The following is a 17,312-nucleotide window of genomic DNA, read 5'->3' as shown; positions in this document are numbered from 1 at the left end:
CGACCTCCCACTGTGCGGTCCAGATGGTTTGTAATTGGGTTTGCTTTATAGCAGCAAGGCCTGATAGGTAAAAGTCTGCTGGCTTCACCGCGGTGCCTAGATAAGGGCTTAGAAATGTAAAAAGGTTTGGGGGAAGGGGAGGGGTGACACGGAGAGGTTTGCGGGGGGTGGGGTGGGGTGCTGGCAGTACCAAGAAGCTTTTTTGGGGCAGCTTGTCCCTAACACAATCTAGCTAATAAAAGGAATGGTGATTTTTAATTAATATGATACATGTAAAGCACCCATTACTGTATCAAGCATATGCGATGTGCTTATAAATGCTGACTCCCCCTTTTTATTGGAAGACTTAATGAAAATATCAACCATGTTCATAAATTACAAGAATCAATATTATTAAAATGTCAGTTTTCACCAAGTTCATTTATAGATTCAACCCAATCTCAATGAAAATTCTAGCCAACTGTTTTGTAGAAATTGACAACCTGATTCTAAAATTCCTATGGAAGCAAATGCAAAGAATCAAGAATAACCAAAGCAATTTTTTAAAAGAAAGATAAAACTGGAGGATTTATCCTACCTATATCAAAAAGCTATTTAAGCTAGACAACTTGGTACTGATGAAGAGAGACATATAGACTACACATAGGCAATGGAACAAATAGAATCTGGAAATAGATTCACATATATATGGTCAATTGATTTCTGACAAAGATGTTAAAACAATGTAAAAGGGAATATTAAACCTTAACAATCAATATATTATTTTACTGACTTAAAGGAATATATTGACACCAAGTCAAAAGAAAGGCAGGAAAGCTGACATGAAAGGTTTACATAAACATTCCTGGAAAGCAGGAGAGGAGTGCATAAAAGAGAAGCAGTTAAGATCTTATCAGTCAATCTTGCTTTTAACTTTTACAATATTATAAGTGCGTGTTTCTGGACTTGTCAGTGAGTCATTCTTGTAGATAAACATCAATACATTTATACTCATAGAATATATTGTGTTAATCCAATTAATGGTATTGCAAGAAATAAGTGTTGGAAGCAAAACAAGTCCCTACATTGCTAATTTCAACATTTTTTTTTTTTTTTTTTTTGAAACAAGGTCTAGCTGTGTTGCCCAGGCTGGAGTGCAGTTGCTGGATCTCAGCTCACTGCAACCTCTGCCTCCCAGGCTCAAGTGATTCTCCTACCTCAGCCTCCTGAGTAGCTGTGATTTCAGTCACATGCCACCACGCTCAGCTAATTTTTGTATTTTTAGTAGAGATGCGGTTTCACCATGTTGGCCAGGCTGATCTTGAACTCCTGACCTCAGGTGATCCGCCCACCTTGGCCTCCCAAAGTGCTGGGATTATAGGCATTAGCCACCGCACCTGGCCTCAACATATGATTCTATGTGATGCTTTTGATGTTGCTAGAATATCCAAATGGTATATTACTATTATAACACACTTTGGTGGACAACCGACTACGTACACAACACCTCTCATAAGATTGTAACAGAGTTGAAAAACTCCTATCACCTAGTGATGTGGTAATGTCACCGCAATAACGTTGTAGAGCAATGCGTTATCTACCTATTCGTGGGGATGCTGGTGTAAATAAACTCCTACTGCACTGCCAGTCTATAAAAGTGTAGCACATACAGTTATGTGCAGTACATAATACTTGACAATGATAATAAACAACCATGTGATTGGCTTACATATTTACTATACTATTATCATTATTCTAGAGTATACTTCTACTTGAAAAAAAAAAAAAAAGCCAGCTGTCAAATAGCCTCAGGATGTATTCCAGAAGAAGATGGTGTTATCGTAGATGACAGTTCCATGCCTGTTGTTACCCCTGGACATCTTCCAGTGAGATAAGATGTAGAGGTAGAAGACAGTGATATTGTTAATCCTGACCTTGTGTAAACGTATGCTAATGTGTGTGTTTTGTCTTAGTTTTAACGAAAAAAAAAGTTTTAAAAAATTGAAAAATAGAAAAAAGCTTGTAGAATAAGGATATAAATAAAATATTATTGTATAGCTGTACAATGTGTTTGTGTTTTAAGCTGTGTTATTACAAAGGAAAATTTAATCATTTTAAAAGTTTGACCGGGCACAGTGGCTCACGCCTGTAATCCCAGCACTTTGGGAGGCCAAGGTGGGTGGATCGCAAGGTCAGGAGTTCGAGACCAGCCTGGCCAATATGGTGAAACCCTGTCTCTACTAAAAATACCAAAATTAGCCGGGCTTGGTGGCGGGCGCCTATAGACCCAGCTACTCCGGAGGCTGAGGCAGGAGAATCACTTGAACCCAGGAGGCGGAGGTTGCAGTGAGCTGAGATTACACCACTGTACTCCAGCCTGGGTGACAGAGGGAGACTCCATCTCAAAAAAAAAAAAAAGTAAAATAAATAAAAGTTCATACCATTTCCATTGTGCAATGAAAAATAAATAAATGAATAAATAATTTAAATTTTTAGGCCAGGAGAGGTGGTTCATGCCTGTTTATCCCAGCACTTGAGAGGCCAAGGCAGGAGGCCTGCTTGAGTCCAGGAGTTCGAGACCAGCCTGAGCAACACTGGGAGACCTCATCTCTACAAAAATTTTAAAAAATTAGCCAGGGATGATGGCATGTTCCTGTAGTCCCAGCTACTCCAGAGACTGAGGTGGGAGAATCACTGCGTCCAGGAGGTGGAGGCTGCAGTGAGCCGTGATTATGCCACTGCACTCTAGCCTGGGCAACAGAGCAAGACCCTGTCTCAAAAGCTTATAAAATAAAAAACTTACAGTAAGCTAACATTAACTTATTATTAAAGGAAAAAAAGTTTAAAATAAATTTAGTGTAGTCTATGTGTTTATAATTTAAGGTAGTGTACAGTAATGACCTAGGCCTTCACATTCACTCACTGCTTACCTACCGACTTACCCAGAGCAACTTCCATTTCTGCAAGTTTCATTTATGGTAAGTCCCCTATACAGGTGTACCATTTTTAATCTTTTTTTTTTTTTTTTTTTGAGACGGAGTCTCGTTCTGTTGCCCAGGCTGGTATGCAGTGGTGTGATCTCGGCTCACTGCACGCCCTGCCTCCCGGGTTCATGCCATTCTCCTGCCTCAGCCTCCTGAGTAGCTAGGACTACAGGCGCCCGCCACCAAGCCTGACTAATTTTTTGTATTTTTAGTAGAGACGGGGTTTCACCATGTTAACCAGGATGGTTTCGATCTCCTGACCTTGCAATCCGCCTGCCTCGGCCTCCCAAAGTGCTGGGATTACAGGCATGAGCCACCGCGCCCAGCCCCCATTTTTAATCTTTTATATCATATTTTGACTGTTTTATTTTTTCTATATTTAGATATGCTTACATACACAAATACTAAACACTGTGTTCCAGATGCCTACAGTATTCAGTAAAGTAGCATGCTGTACAGGTTTGTAGCCTGGGAATAATAGGCTACGCTACATAGCCTAAGTGTATAGAAAGCTATCCCATCTAGGTTTGTGTAAGTACACTCTATGATGTTCATACAATGACAAAATTACCTAACAATGCATTTGTTAGGATGTATCCCCATCATTAAGCTATGCATGACTGTATTTGAATACCCAATCTCGTTTTCTGCATTTTCCAGAGTTTGAATATTCACTAAAGGGTATTGTTCTTTGTAAAACAAAATATTTTATATTTTTTTTTTTTTTTTTTTTTTTTTTTTTTTTTTTTTTTTTTTGGAGACCAAGAGTCCCCTTCGCTCTGTTGCCCAGCGCTGGAGTGCAGTGGCCGGATCTCAGCTCACTGCAAGCTCTGCCTCCCGGTTCCCCGCCATTCTCTGCCTCAGCTCCCGATAAGCCTGGGACTGACAGGCGCAGCGCCACCTCGCCTGGCTAGTCTTTTTTTTTTGTCATTTTTTTTTTTAAGTAGCAGACGGGGTTTCACCGTGTTAAGCCAGGATGTCGATCTCCTCGACCTCATGATCCACCGCCGTCTCCGGCCCTCCCACAAGTGCTCGGGATTACAGGCTTCGGAGCCACCCCGCCGCCCTTAAAACAAAATATTTTTGTTGTTCAAAAAAGTAAAATGAGCCTTGGTATAAAGCAACAGATATTCAATGTCCAATCCTGATAATACTTTGGAAGCACCGTTTAACAAGTGAAACTGACATCAAGTGCAAAAATGAGAGAAATTTTCTCTCATCTGGAATATCTGTCACAAAGCAAAGATCGAAATATATCAGGATAAGGAAATTGTTTTATGTGTTTTAAATTTGATCATTTGAAAGAACTTATTGTTTAATTAAAATCCTTAGAAGTTTTAGTTTGGAATTTGTTATTTTGCATAATGCTTCCTTTTTAAATGATTTTTACTATGAACAAATATCTATGCATCATTATCATATATAATCAAATACAAACTCTTCTTCAGCTATGTTGGCTGATAATAATAATAAATCATGCTTTTATTATCTTTTTTAAACCAAAAGAAACCTCTGAAACTTTTAGTATAATTCTAGCACAGAAAAGTTTCAGTTTATTATTATGGTTACTCATTATGTTTTTAAAACATGTAAAGTGTTATGAAACATGTAACGTGTTATGAAAACTACAAAGTAACTTATGATTTCAAGAATTCCAATTTTTTGCTCCTGAATCTCAAGCCAGTAGATCTCTATGACGTTCTTCATATCTGCTGGATGAAAGGGAGCTTTTTTCACATCCCTATCTTCGTATTCAAAATTCCTATCTGTTTTAGAGTAAGGTAGCTCAGCTGAAAGTGTCAGGAGGCGTGAGTATTAAATCACACATTTGTAAACCCAAAATAGTTTTACCTTTCTGTCTTCTTACATCTGTACCATTTATCTTTCTCCCCTTAATTTCTTCTTTTTTTCTCAATAAAATTTTTTTTTATTTAACACATACATATTCAGCAAGTATTTATTGAGGACTCCTATTTTCCAGTAATGGTATTAGATATTGTCAATGAAAATATTAATAAAATATAGTGCTGTTCTTAAGGATCTTACAGTCTAGAAGATGATTTTTTTAATTTTGAGAAAATTTCAAATACAGAAAACTACAAAAATAACATTAATGCTATTCAATACCCACAACCCCCCAAATTGAACACATTTTACATTTTCTTTTGTTTTTGGCCTTCCTAATTTATGAGGAATAAAGCATTATAAAGTTAACCAACTGATATGGTTTGACTGTGTCTCCACCCAAATCTCATCTTGAATTGTAATCCCCATAATCCCCACCTGTAGACGGAGAGACCCTGTGGGAGGTGATTGGACCACGTGGGCGGTTTCCCCCAGGCTGTTCTCATGATAGTGAGTTCTCAGGAGATCCGATGGTTTTGTAAGTATTTGACAGCTCCTCCTTCACACACTCACACTCTCTCCCGCTGCCTTGTGAAGAAGATGCCTGCTTCTTCTGCCATAATTATAAGTTTCCTGAGGCCTCCCCAGCTATGTGAAACTGTGAGTCAATTAAACTTCCTTTGTTTATAAATTACGCAGTCTCAGGTAGTGTCTTTATAGCAGTCTGAGAATGGACTAATACACCAACCCTCCCTGAGTATAACCTTCTATCATGAATTGGTGTGAATCATTTCAGTCCATTTGTAATACTTTTCTTGAATATATGTTCCCATTATATATAGGAATCATTCATGCATGTTTTTGTTTACAAAGATAGCATTGCTCTGTACCTAATCTTTAACACTTACCTTACCATTTTGTCTTAAGCTATATTCATTCAAGTTTATTTTAGCAGCTGTATGCTATTTTATTGATTATACCATATCATTCTATGCATTTCACTACTGATGGACATTTAGGTTGCTGCCATCTTTTGCCATTACAAAAAACAAAAAACTTCAGCAGTGAACATCCATGAATAATTTTCTTATGCACATCTGTAAAATTTTCTCTAGGGTAAATATCCAGAAGTAGAATTGCTAGATTATAGGAGGTATTCATTTTTGGTTAATATATACTGTCAAATTACTCTCAAAGGTGGTTGTTCCAAATCCTTTAATGAACATTTGTGGCATACCTTCTGTATGCCAACATAGACTTAGACACTGGGACAGGAGGAGTAAGCATGGCAAAAATCCCTCCCTTGTAGAGTTTACATTTTAGTGGACAAAAACAGTCAAACATAAGTACACAGTGTGTTAGAAGGTGATAAATACTATGAGTAAAAATAAAGCGGAGAAAGGAGAACGAGGAGTGCTGAGAAGTTGGCATTTTAAAAACAGTGGAGAGTAGGCCTCACTGAAAAGTTAACATTTTAGCATAAACTTGAAGGATATCTTGTTTAAGTTCTCCAGGCAGAGGGAACAGCCAATGCAAAAGAGGAGATGCCTACCTAGTGTGTTTGAGTAACCTTAAGGACACCAGTATGTCTGCAGTGGTGTGAACTGCAGGGAGTAATGGTAGGAAATGAAGCAAATAACAGGAACCAGGTTATGCTGGACCTTGGCCATTGTGAGGACCTTGGCTTTTAAATGGAGTGAAATTGGAGCTGTTGGAGGGTATTGAGCAGAAGACTGACATATGACTTGTTTTAAAATTGCATCCCTCTGACTGCAGTGTTGAAAATATATCCTAGGCCGGGCGCGGTGGCTCAAGCCTGTAATCCCAGCACTTTGGGAGGCCGAGGCGGGCGGATCACAAGGTCAGGAGGTCGAGACCATCCTGGCTAACACAGTGAAACCCCGCCTCCACTTAAAAAATGCAAAAAACCGGGCGAGATGGCGGGCGCCCTGTAGTCCCAGCCTTAGTCGGAGGCTTGAGGCAGGAGAATTGGCGTGGGACCCCGGAAGGGCGGAGCTTGGCAGTTGAGCTGAGATCCGGCCACTGCACTCCAGCTGGGGCGGACAGAGCGAACTCCTGTTCAAAAAAAAAAAAAAAAGAAAAAAAAGAAAGAAAATATATCCTAAAAGTGTGAAGGATGGAAGAAAAGGTGTGAAGGATGACTCTTAAGTTTGTGCAGTGACCCTGAAGATGAAATTGCCATCAGCTAAGATGAAGAAGATGGCAGGAAGAGCAGGTATCTAGGGAGAACCAGCAGTTCAGTTTTAATGTGTTTTGAAGTGTCTATAAAGTGCTTCTCAGACTATCTGTTAAAGGGTTAGTTGACTTGGTTTTGTTTTCATTTCTTTCACAGACTAATAATTCTGTAAAATTACAACATAAATAAATTGCTAAAAGAATGAAATAAGGACGTTTGAAATACAAACCTCAATTTTGTTCATACGTAACATGAAGTTACTGTGTCAATTTGCTAAAAAGTTTTTAAACTCCCGATTTCAGTACTACTTTTACTACAGATGGGTAACAATTATTTCATAAACTAGTGGTCTAGTAGCAAATATTTCCTGGCTGGCATTGAAGGAAAGGCCAGGCTTTAGATAACTATGTATTAAACATCCAAGTGGAAATGTCTTGTAGACAGTTGGATATTCAAATCTACTTTTAATAGTCACCAAAGGACAGAAGTAATGTCTATACATTCATTTGGAACAGAATTTTGATTAATTCTGGTTCCACAACTATTCATTGAGAATATGCCACATTTGAGGCACTATCTGGTTTTTCATGGCAATACTATGAGGAAGGGACAGATTAAAATCTGTGGGCAATCTGGACAGGCTGGTAATTTGGCATCCTTTCATACTAATACCCCTTAAAAATGTGTTCACCATTTTCTAGTGGAAATAGGGAAAAATTGATTTCTGTTAATAAACATGTATATTCTTTCTTTACATTTGAAATCACTTATTAAAAACACACTTTTCCAAACTAGACAACTTTTGGGGAGTGCCAAACTATTCAAACTATAGGTATCAGGCCGGGCGTAGTGGCTCATGCCCAAAATCCCATCACTTTGGGAAGCCAAGGCAGGCAGATCACTTAAGGTCAGGAGTTCAAGACCAGGCTCGCCAAAATGGTGAAACCCCATCTCTACTAAAAATACAAAAAAATTAGCTGAATGTGGTGGCACACACCTGTAATCCCAGCTACTCAGGAGGCTGAGGCACAAGAATCACTTGAACCTGGGAGGCTGAGGTTGTAGTAAGCCAAGATCACACCACTGCTCTCTAGCCTGGATGACAAAGCAAGACTCCGTCTTGAAAAAATTAAAAATTAAATCAAAATGTAGGTATCAAAGCAGGATGAACTCAGGAATGGGAGTATTGCCTTTTGGTTGACCCTCATGATTGTTACCTTTAATGGCAAAATATTTCAACATAGATTTTATTTCAAATCTGAAGCTATTTGGTTGAGAGAAGAATACATTTATGTCTCTCCTGGCATGTAAAATTTTCCCTATGGAAACCCAAACTAACTGACAACCTATTCACAATTCACTATAGGGAAGTTTGGTATCTTTTGAAGAATGCCCCTTAGGGCAGCATTGGTTGCCCTCACCCTTGGTTACTCAATGTGGTTGCTCTTGCCCTTTATCTGGCCTGGCTCTGATGAAAGCATTATCATCCCAAATTTTGCAGATGAGATTTAGAGAGTTTAATAACTTGTTTAATGTCACCTATGCAGAAAGTGACAAATCTAGGCTTCAACATAATTTCCTTATTTAAATACAATAGTTGAGTGACTTCACTTTAAACAATATTTAAGTGTTCTAATGACAATAAAAATTATACATGTAAAACTGATATTCACTGACTTTTAATGCTTTATGATATTGTAGGTCTATCACTACCATACAATGACTCTCCCACCACCAACTATTTCTAGGTGTAGGGAGTTAAGTCTCAGCCATACTGACAAGTAAGTTCACTCTGCTACCACATGGCCCTGTTTTTACCTCCACAGCTCTCTCTTTGGCCCTTCTGGAGATACCTGCTGCCTGCAGACTGCAGATGAGTGCTGGAGCCCTGCCTTCTCTTATGGGAAGGGCCAGCAATTCTGGAGCCATGTGGGGCCTGTGTCCTCCTTAGTCTCCAGTAGACTCAAGCCATTCTGTGCAGTTAAGAATGCCTTTCTCCTGACTTTAATGTTGAATAGATCCTAATTTCTCATTAATGTTCTAGTCCATTTTTTTCTAGAATTGCAAAAATTCGCCCTTTCTTCCAACAGCTAAATCTTCGTCCCAGGGTCAGGCTTTTTTGTCTCTTTTTCTCCTTTCTGAAGCTGAGTACTCTTCAAATGCTTCTCGCTTCCTCATGCAATAGGTTGTGGTAGTTTCCCCAAGTGCTTGGAAAATATGTAGTAATCCCAGCAGTTTAGGGCTCAAACAAGAAAACTTCTCCCTTCCAGGCATAAAATAGGGTCCTCCACGCCTAAAGAGTCCTGCGCTAACTCTTTAAAAAATAATCCATAAAAGGATGAGTCCCTCACCAAAATAATAAGTAGTAAAATCTACCTCATATCAATTTATCAGATGATCCTTTTGTAAACTCAATCTGAAACTTATCAAGATGTCCTTAAAGAATCAGGGAAATATTTTCAATTATGATTTCTTGACTCATGTTTGCTCAATCAATAAAACTAAAATTAATTTTTACATATCTTCAAGTTTCAGGGAAATTCAATTCAACCTCCCCTGGAAGAGCATGGACATATCCACTAGCTACCATGATGGTATTTCATTTCTGACCACTCCCATGAAAGAACAGGTAGTCAATCAATCATGAATTTGTAACATGAAGAAATTTCTAAACATTTCCAATTTAACTTTTACTTTCTTAGTATTGTGACTTATGGCTCATTCCATCAAATGGACATCCCCTTGGCATGTCTCTAAAGAAAAGATGACAGAAGGGCTTGTTGTCTCAGCCAGATCACAAGGTTATAATTCTTACTTCCTTAAATCTGACCGTGAAGGATTATAATTTTTTTTTTATGGAAAGCAAATTATTTAGAAAAATACAAAGAAGCTTATGTTAGAGAGCTTCTTTTAGATTTACTTGCAAGAATAGTAAATCAATTACATAATTAAATATATGCTTCATTAAATACCTATGTCCAGTCGGCCATGGCGGCTCACACCTATAATCCCAGTACTTTGGGACACCAAGGCTTGGGCCCAGAAGTTCAAAACCAGTCTGGACAACATAGTGAGATCCCCTCTCTAAACAACAACAAACCAAAACCTGTGTTTGACACTATATGACAGTGTGATATAAAGGATGTAAAGGAAATATAAAGTAATGAGACACCATCCCTGCCTTAAAGTCTAGAGGGGCAGACATCTATGTAAACAAGCTATTGCAACACAATGTAATACTTGCTATAATGGAAAAACAGAGGAAAGAGTGTCTAATTCTACTGAGTGCCTATATGGCTGGACAGAGAAGGTGACATTTGAATTGGGTCTTGAAAAATAGTCATTTACCAAGTAATGAGGTTGAAGAAAGGCATTGCAGATGGAGGTAGAGGCAGAAATTGAGGCAGCGGAATAAGCAGACACACAGTTGTAACCCAGCACAGCACATGGGGACCAGTCAGGAGCTGGGTAACCAGAGCTCTGACTCTCAGCCTGAGACCCACACACTCCTGGACCTGCACAGCAGTATGTTAGGGGCTGTGCAAAACCACAGGATGAGCATGTCACAGTTGCCTAAGGTTTCTTTGTGTTTATTCAATTTTCTGTCAATTTTAGTTAATAGTGGCTTTAGACATTTTTTAAAAAATTGAAACAAACATGAATTCATTGCAGAGCCAAATGCAAAAACTTCATAAATTATTTATATGAAACAAATATATCTCAGTTGCAGGAGTCTATTTCATGTTATAACCCTTCTTTCCATCAACCTACTACTCACTCCTGGCCCCTGTGATTTCCTGCTCCTTGGCTGTTATGGGTCTTCAATTAAGAAGCAGTGGACTAAAATGTGGGTTGGGCTGGGGATGGAGGCAGGAAATGAGGTTAGAAAAATAACTAATTACCTTTCAGATTTATTTCCAGTGTCTTGCAGAACCCTGTTTATACAGAGTTTCATATGCCAGCTTGAGCGTATTTAAGCAGGGTGATGTCAGAATTCAAACTATGATTTGGAAAATTCTGTGGCAACTTGGCAAATAAATTAGAGGGAAAGAGATAGAACAAGTCAAAAGACTATTGCTACCGTCTAGGTGAGAGACAAGGCGTATCTGAAATAAGGCAGAGGCAGAGGATGGCTAAGAGAAAATAGATTATTTGAGAGACAGTTAAGAAAGAAAAATGACAGGACTTAATGATATGTTGACTGTGGGCAGTAGAAGAGGAGTCAAGGATGACTTTCACATTTCGTTTTGCAACTGATGGACAATGACACTATTACCTAGGGTAGGAAATAAAGAAGGAAAAACAGTTTCCTGAAAGAAAATGAGTTGACTTTGGCTCTGCTAAGTTGTGGTGCTATGGCAATTCATTCCTTCACTACATTTAATCTTTATTTAGCATCTATTAAACAACATGAACTGAACTAGACAGGTAGTTGGAAATGTCCAGTAGCTAGAGGAAATTCAGGTCTGGAATTTAAGAGATATGTTAGGCTGAGAATGTAGAAATGGAAGTCTGGCATGTTTAGTGGTAATGGCTGAAGCTAAGGGGAATATATGATGCTGATGCCACCAGGAGAGTGCGAAGAGTAAGAAAAGAAGACTCAAGACTGAGCCCAGGGGAAAACAAATCTTCCAGTGCCTGGGAGTGGACAAGCTGGAAAAAAGTTGTCAGAATGTTTAGATAATACCTCTTTTTCCGTTTTTTTTTCCTTCATAATTTGTATTGTAAAAGTTATTTGAATTTTGTGAACACAAATTTTTCAGAAATTTGAAAGAATCTATATGATCTTTCCGCACATTATGTAAAAATCTTCATTCAGGATCCTTAAAGTCTCATATGTTATAAATGATCAGCCTCTTCCCAATTAAAGATTTATTTAAATTGGATGTAAAAATTAATTTAGACCAATTACAGCAGTCAATTACATTGCTTTATTAAATTCTGCCAATTTACAAATTAGGACGTTATTATTATTATTTCTTTATTTATTTTAAGACGGATCTTGGCTCATTGCAACGATCACCTCCCAGGTTCAAGCAATTCTCTTGCCTCAGCCTCCCGAGTAGCTGGGACTGACAGGCGCGCACCACCATGCCCAGCTAATTTTTTGTATTTTTAGTAGAGATGGGGTTTCACTGTGTTAATCAGGATGGTGTTGATTTCCTGACATCGTGATCTGCCCGCTTCGGCCTCCCAAAGTGCTGGGATTACAGGCGTGAGCCACCGCGCCAGCCCCCTAAAGTCCCATATGTTATAAATGATCAGCCTCTTCTCAATTATTTTATTTAAAATGAGTGTAAAAATTAATTTAGACCAATTACAGCAGCCAATTACATTACTTTATTAAATTCTGCCACTTTACAAATTAGGCAGTTATAATGTTTTTTAAGGGAAAGGAGGAGAACAGTGTTCAGAGAGTTAAGCTTCACTGTATGAATCCCACAGGACTTCTAATCACAGTTAAAATGAACCTTGGATTACTCACGGATTCAAGTTTCTTCCCCGGAGACTCATACTTAAGCTTGAATCAAATTATAAACAAAAGTTATTCTGATAAGAGGGAAATGTAACCCATTAGGGTTCTGGGGCGCCCACGACACTCAGTGGAGCGCAGCTTCCTCTCCACTCCCTAGGAGGGCCCAGCTCCAGGGTGGGCAGGAAAGCTGCCCGAAAGGATTCTGAGTGGGCAGACTTCTTAACATCTCCTCTCCTGGTTACTAGGGTCCACACCCCAAAAAGATTCTTCTCTGGGTGAGATTGCGGTGGGTGTGAGGCATGGACCGAGCCTGTCAGAGCTGGGGTCAGGCCGGGCCACTGCCATCAATATACCTAAGCCACAAAACTCTTTCCTTAGTAGTGGAAAGCTGCTGGCCTCACCCGTTAGCGTTAAGTGACGTCACATCGTGGCAACCAATCACAAGCCTGCTTTGAAAGAGACTGTTAGGAAGCGGACACTGTATTGGTAGAGGTTCTCTGTCAATCTCGCAGAGGACTCGCCTCTTTTCTCTTAGCGACGGATGCGTCCTAGCAACAGTCGGCAGAGTTGCTGCGGTTTGCGCCCTTGCGATTTGTTATTCTGAGAGAGGAGAGTCAAACTCCCACCTCCAGCTCTCGAAGGAGCTTTTCCCGAGGGCACTGCAAAGAGGCTCCTTTTCCTTCAGATCAGCAGAATCAGGTAAGGGAAGCTCTGAATGGGAAAGGCGGCGTGGAAAAGAAGTATTTTACTCACTCTTTCAAGGGTATTTGAACACTCGCTGTGTCAGCAATGTGCTAGGTTAGTGGCAGTGAAGACTACAAAAAATACAAGTCTTTCCTTGCTTTCAAAGAGCTTCCAGCCTAGCGAGGGAGACAAAAATAGCAACGAGAGAGCGGTTAACGACACTCTAAGAACTTCGAGGGCATTACTGTCTTGTTCCCATGTTACGTATACCCAGTGACTATCATATTGCCTAGCACATAGTAGGAGCTCAATAAACCATGATTGAGTGAGTGAATGAATGAATGAATGCCAAAATAGGCTGATTCTGATTATCCGTCTAGGGGCGGGGGTCAAAGAATAAAAGATTAATGTGGGCTGAAATAGATTACTTCAGGACTGTTCAGAAAGGGCTGGAGTAGATAAACAGTGAGGAAGATGAACAGGGAACACAAACTCTTTGAAAGTAAGGACATTGTCTTATTCCCCTAGTGACTAGTTTACCTAGTACCTAAATTGTTGGTCAATACTTTCTCCTTCTTCTTGTGTATGGTGAATGCTAAACGAATTCACAGCAATCTCTTAGGAAGCTCTGAGTTTGAAGCCCCCTGCCTTTGCAGAGACCTGACATAATTACACATAGTATGATTGGAAAGTGTCAGGGAGAACAAGATTGTTTCAGCCTGAGTGACGAAGTCAGGGAGAATTCAGGCTTTGGGGAAAAAGTTCCTCTTGACCTTGAATGATGAGTAAGATTGAAGCAAGCAGAGAGATGCCTGTATGGTGTGGACCAGAAGCAGCAGGAGGGGTGGGAGGGAAGCCCATTCTCCAGAGAGGGAGGTGGGAAAGTCCTGGACTGTTTGGGAATGAATGGAAACCGTACGAGGATGGAATAGAACTGGAAAGGTTGACACAGTGAGGCAGACTGTGAAGGTATCAAAGGCCATACTTATATGCGTTCGGAGTCTATTTTGTTTTGCAAAGTCTGGTGTGTAGACCACCAGTGCAAGACTGTCTCACAATGCTTTTAAAAATACAGAGTCCCAGGCTCACCCCAGACCTCCAAAATCAAAGGAGGTCCAGGAATGTATTTCAAATGAGCTCCATTTCTACAATCTGGAAGAGAATGCTACTGTGAATAATAGGGACCCACAAAAGTCATTATACAGGGAAGAGACTTGATAAGAGAGGCATTTTTGAAGTGCTCTGAGGTTGGCCTCTTGAGTAGTTGTTCTGGTTAGAACAGAGGCAGAGAGGCCAGTTAAGTGTCCATGATCTAAGGCAGAGGATTCGGGGAGGAGAATCTGTGGATTTTTTAAATTACATATTTATTTTCACTAACCACCGATTGAAATGTATGCAATTGGTAACAAACCACAGTAGTATTCACAGGCCTGTGATTTTGCCAGCAACTCTTTTCATATTACGTTATAGAGATTGTAAATATATTATTTATCCTCATCATTACCTCACAATTAAGGTAGTTATTAGAACCACTGCTAGATTTTGTTATTTAATGTGTTAATAAAGAAGTACAAATTATTATATCATGATTTAAAACATATTTTAATACCTATATTTCCATATAATCTGTCTTCTTTGTAATTCCATGTTTTTATTTGATGCATGGGCTTCACCAGGCTGCCAAAGGTTCATGGCACAAAACAGGGTTGGAGCTCCAGTTTTGGAGGACATGTTAAAGACCTGAACCAGAGGAGGGTGTGGGAGAGAAGGGCTTGGAATTCAGGAGATATTTGGAAGGGAGAAGTAATAGGATAGCATCTACTCAAATAAGTGAGTATTCAATCTTGGAAAGAATTGGAAATAGTTATGGAGGGAAAGAAACGAGAGAATAGACTAATAGACATTGTAGGAATAGTTGTCTCTAGGGGTGGATGTTGTATACTTGCCAAAATATGGCTGAAGGGCCCAGGAGAATCTTGAAGCTTAACCAGGGTCTTAGTGAAGATTTACTGAGAATCAGTAGCTCTTGGAGACACATTTACCAGAGACCCAAAATGTTAGTCTTGGGTTTTATTCTAAATCTTTGTTTGTTTGTTTGTTTGTTTTAAAAGATATCACTGGAGAGGTACCTCACACCTATAATTCCTGTATTTGGGGAGGCTGAGGCAGGAGGATTGCTTGAGGCTAGGAGTTCTAGACCAGCCTGGGCAACGAAGCCAGACCTCATCTCTTAAAAATAAAATAAAAGATTGGGTGCAGTGGCTCGTGCCTATAATCCCAGCACTTTGGGAGGCCAAAGCGGGCAGATCACCTGAGGTCAGGAGTTCAAGACCAGCCTGACCAAGATGGTGAAACCCCATCTCTACTAAAAAATAAAAAATTGGCCGGACGCGGTGGCTCACGCCTGTAATCCCAGCACTTTGGGAGGTCAAGGCGGGCAGATCACGAGGTCAGGAGACTGAGACCATCCTGGCTAACACGGTGAAACCCCGTCTGTACTAAAAATACAAAAAATTAGCCGGGCGTGGTGGCGGGCGCCTGTAGTCCCAGCTACTCGGGAGGCTGAGGCAGGAGAATGGCGTGAACCTGGGAGGAGGAGCTTGCAGGGAGCCGAGATCGCTCCACTGCACTCCAGCCTGGGCGACAGAGTGAGAATTTGTCCCATAAAATAAATAAATAAATAAATAAATAAATAAATAAATAAAAAATAGATAAAAAATTATCTGGGCATGGTGGTGGGCACCTGTAGTCCCAACTACTTGGGAGGCTGAGGCAGGAGAATCACTTGAAGCCAGGAGGCAGAGGTTACAGTGAGCCAAGATTACGCCATTACACTCCAGCCTGGGTAACAAAGCGAGACTCTGTCTCACTTAAAATAAATAAATAAATACATGAATAAATATAGGAAAATGGAAGGCCAGCATGATGAGCTTGTAAATTATTTGGGAAGAGGAAAGAGGATGATGATCACCTAGATGAGGTCAGCTAATTGAAGAAGATCTGAGAAGATAAGACTTTTGTAAGGAAGACTCCAGTTAAAGAGAAGGTGCCAGTGCTACAAGGTCTTTCATAATCAAGATCTCTTGGCTGGGAATAAGCCACACATACACACAGGCAACAGATGAGAATATGTAAACAGGTGTGTGTTGTCAACCTAGATAGCAAACAGAGGGGGGGACTCTCTAAAATAAAATGTTTATTTGGGAATACGCATTACAATGGGAAGACACACGCAGTGGTAAACTATATGCATATTCAAGGAGATAAAAGAAGACAAAGGTTTTTAAAGGAAAAATGAGGATTATATCATTGTCTTCAGATAGTTATCCTTGGCTAGAGAATCAGTGACAAGGGTGGCACCAGTCTAAGGTTGGACAGGCAGTTCCTGGGCAGATATCCTTGCAGAAGTATTTTGTGTGTGTGTGTGTAGAGTGGCAATGACCTTTATGCAAGGTTGTGGTTTTGTATAGTCTTTTGTGATAGTTCTTGTTATCTGGCATTTGTGACATACACTCCCTTCATGGCCTTCCCTAGCTCTGTTTGTCAGGGTTTTTAACACAAGTGGCTCCATACCGATTCTGACAACTTTCACAATGCATTACATGAATAAAGTGAAGAGAGGCAATTAATAGCTGTTTAAATCACTGTATTATGACAATTTAATTTATGTTACTTATGCCTTCATCTTTGGTAGTTAACCTCCTGAATAATAGAAGCATCATAAAAGGATACAGTCATGGGCAAGTTGGAGAGTTAGTTTGGAAGCAGATCGTAGACAGCTGTGAATGCAGTGGTCCTCGTAATCAAGTGGTGCACCATCACAGGTTTTTATCTGTTATGCAGGGGACTTACCTAATGTCAACCTCTAATATCTGTTGGGGTTAACATAGAATCTAGAAAATGTGACCTTTGTGCATTGATGGCAAAAGGTGTTCTCAAATGGGTAAATTAATTTACAAAGAAAATAAGTAGTTTTAATATCAAAATATTTTAATAAAATGCTTAAACATTTCTAAGTGTTACCTTCCAAAATTTCTATTTTGAAATCCACTCAGCTCTAGTGGTTTGAAAACCAGTCAAAACACAAGCCACTGGGTTAGGCATAACCTTTATTTTAGGAGTAGATGAAATATATATATATATATAT

The 17,312-nt window shown here is 39.6% G+C and overlaps 1 protein-coding gene across 1 annotated transcript in view; it reads left to right on the top strand.

Moving 5' to 3' along the window:
• The first annotated feature begins 12,997 nt into the window (after nt 1-12,997).
• Nucleotides 12,998-17,312, top strand: part of DNAI3 (dynein axonemal intermediate chain 3) — a 76,285-nt gene continuing 71,970 nt past the window's right edge. Inside the window, exon 1 of the mRNA XM_017851286.1 lies at nt 12,998-13,180. The gene's annotated coding sequence lies outside the window, so the exon portion shown is untranslated. The remainder of the gene's footprint in view (nt 13,181-17,312) is intronic.

The sequence above is a fragment of the Rhinopithecus bieti genome, unplaced genomic scaffold (assembly GCF_001698545.2).
Source record: "Rhinopithecus bieti isolate Rb0 unplaced genomic scaffold, ASM169854v2 scaffold_1467, whole genome shotgun sequence".
Classification (NCBI taxonomy): domain Eukaryota; kingdom Metazoa; phylum Chordata; class Mammalia; order Primates; family Cercopithecidae; genus Rhinopithecus; species Rhinopithecus bieti.
The sequence above is the reverse complement of the archived record's forward strand: the minus strand, read 5'-3'. Positions and strand labels throughout refer to the sequence as shown.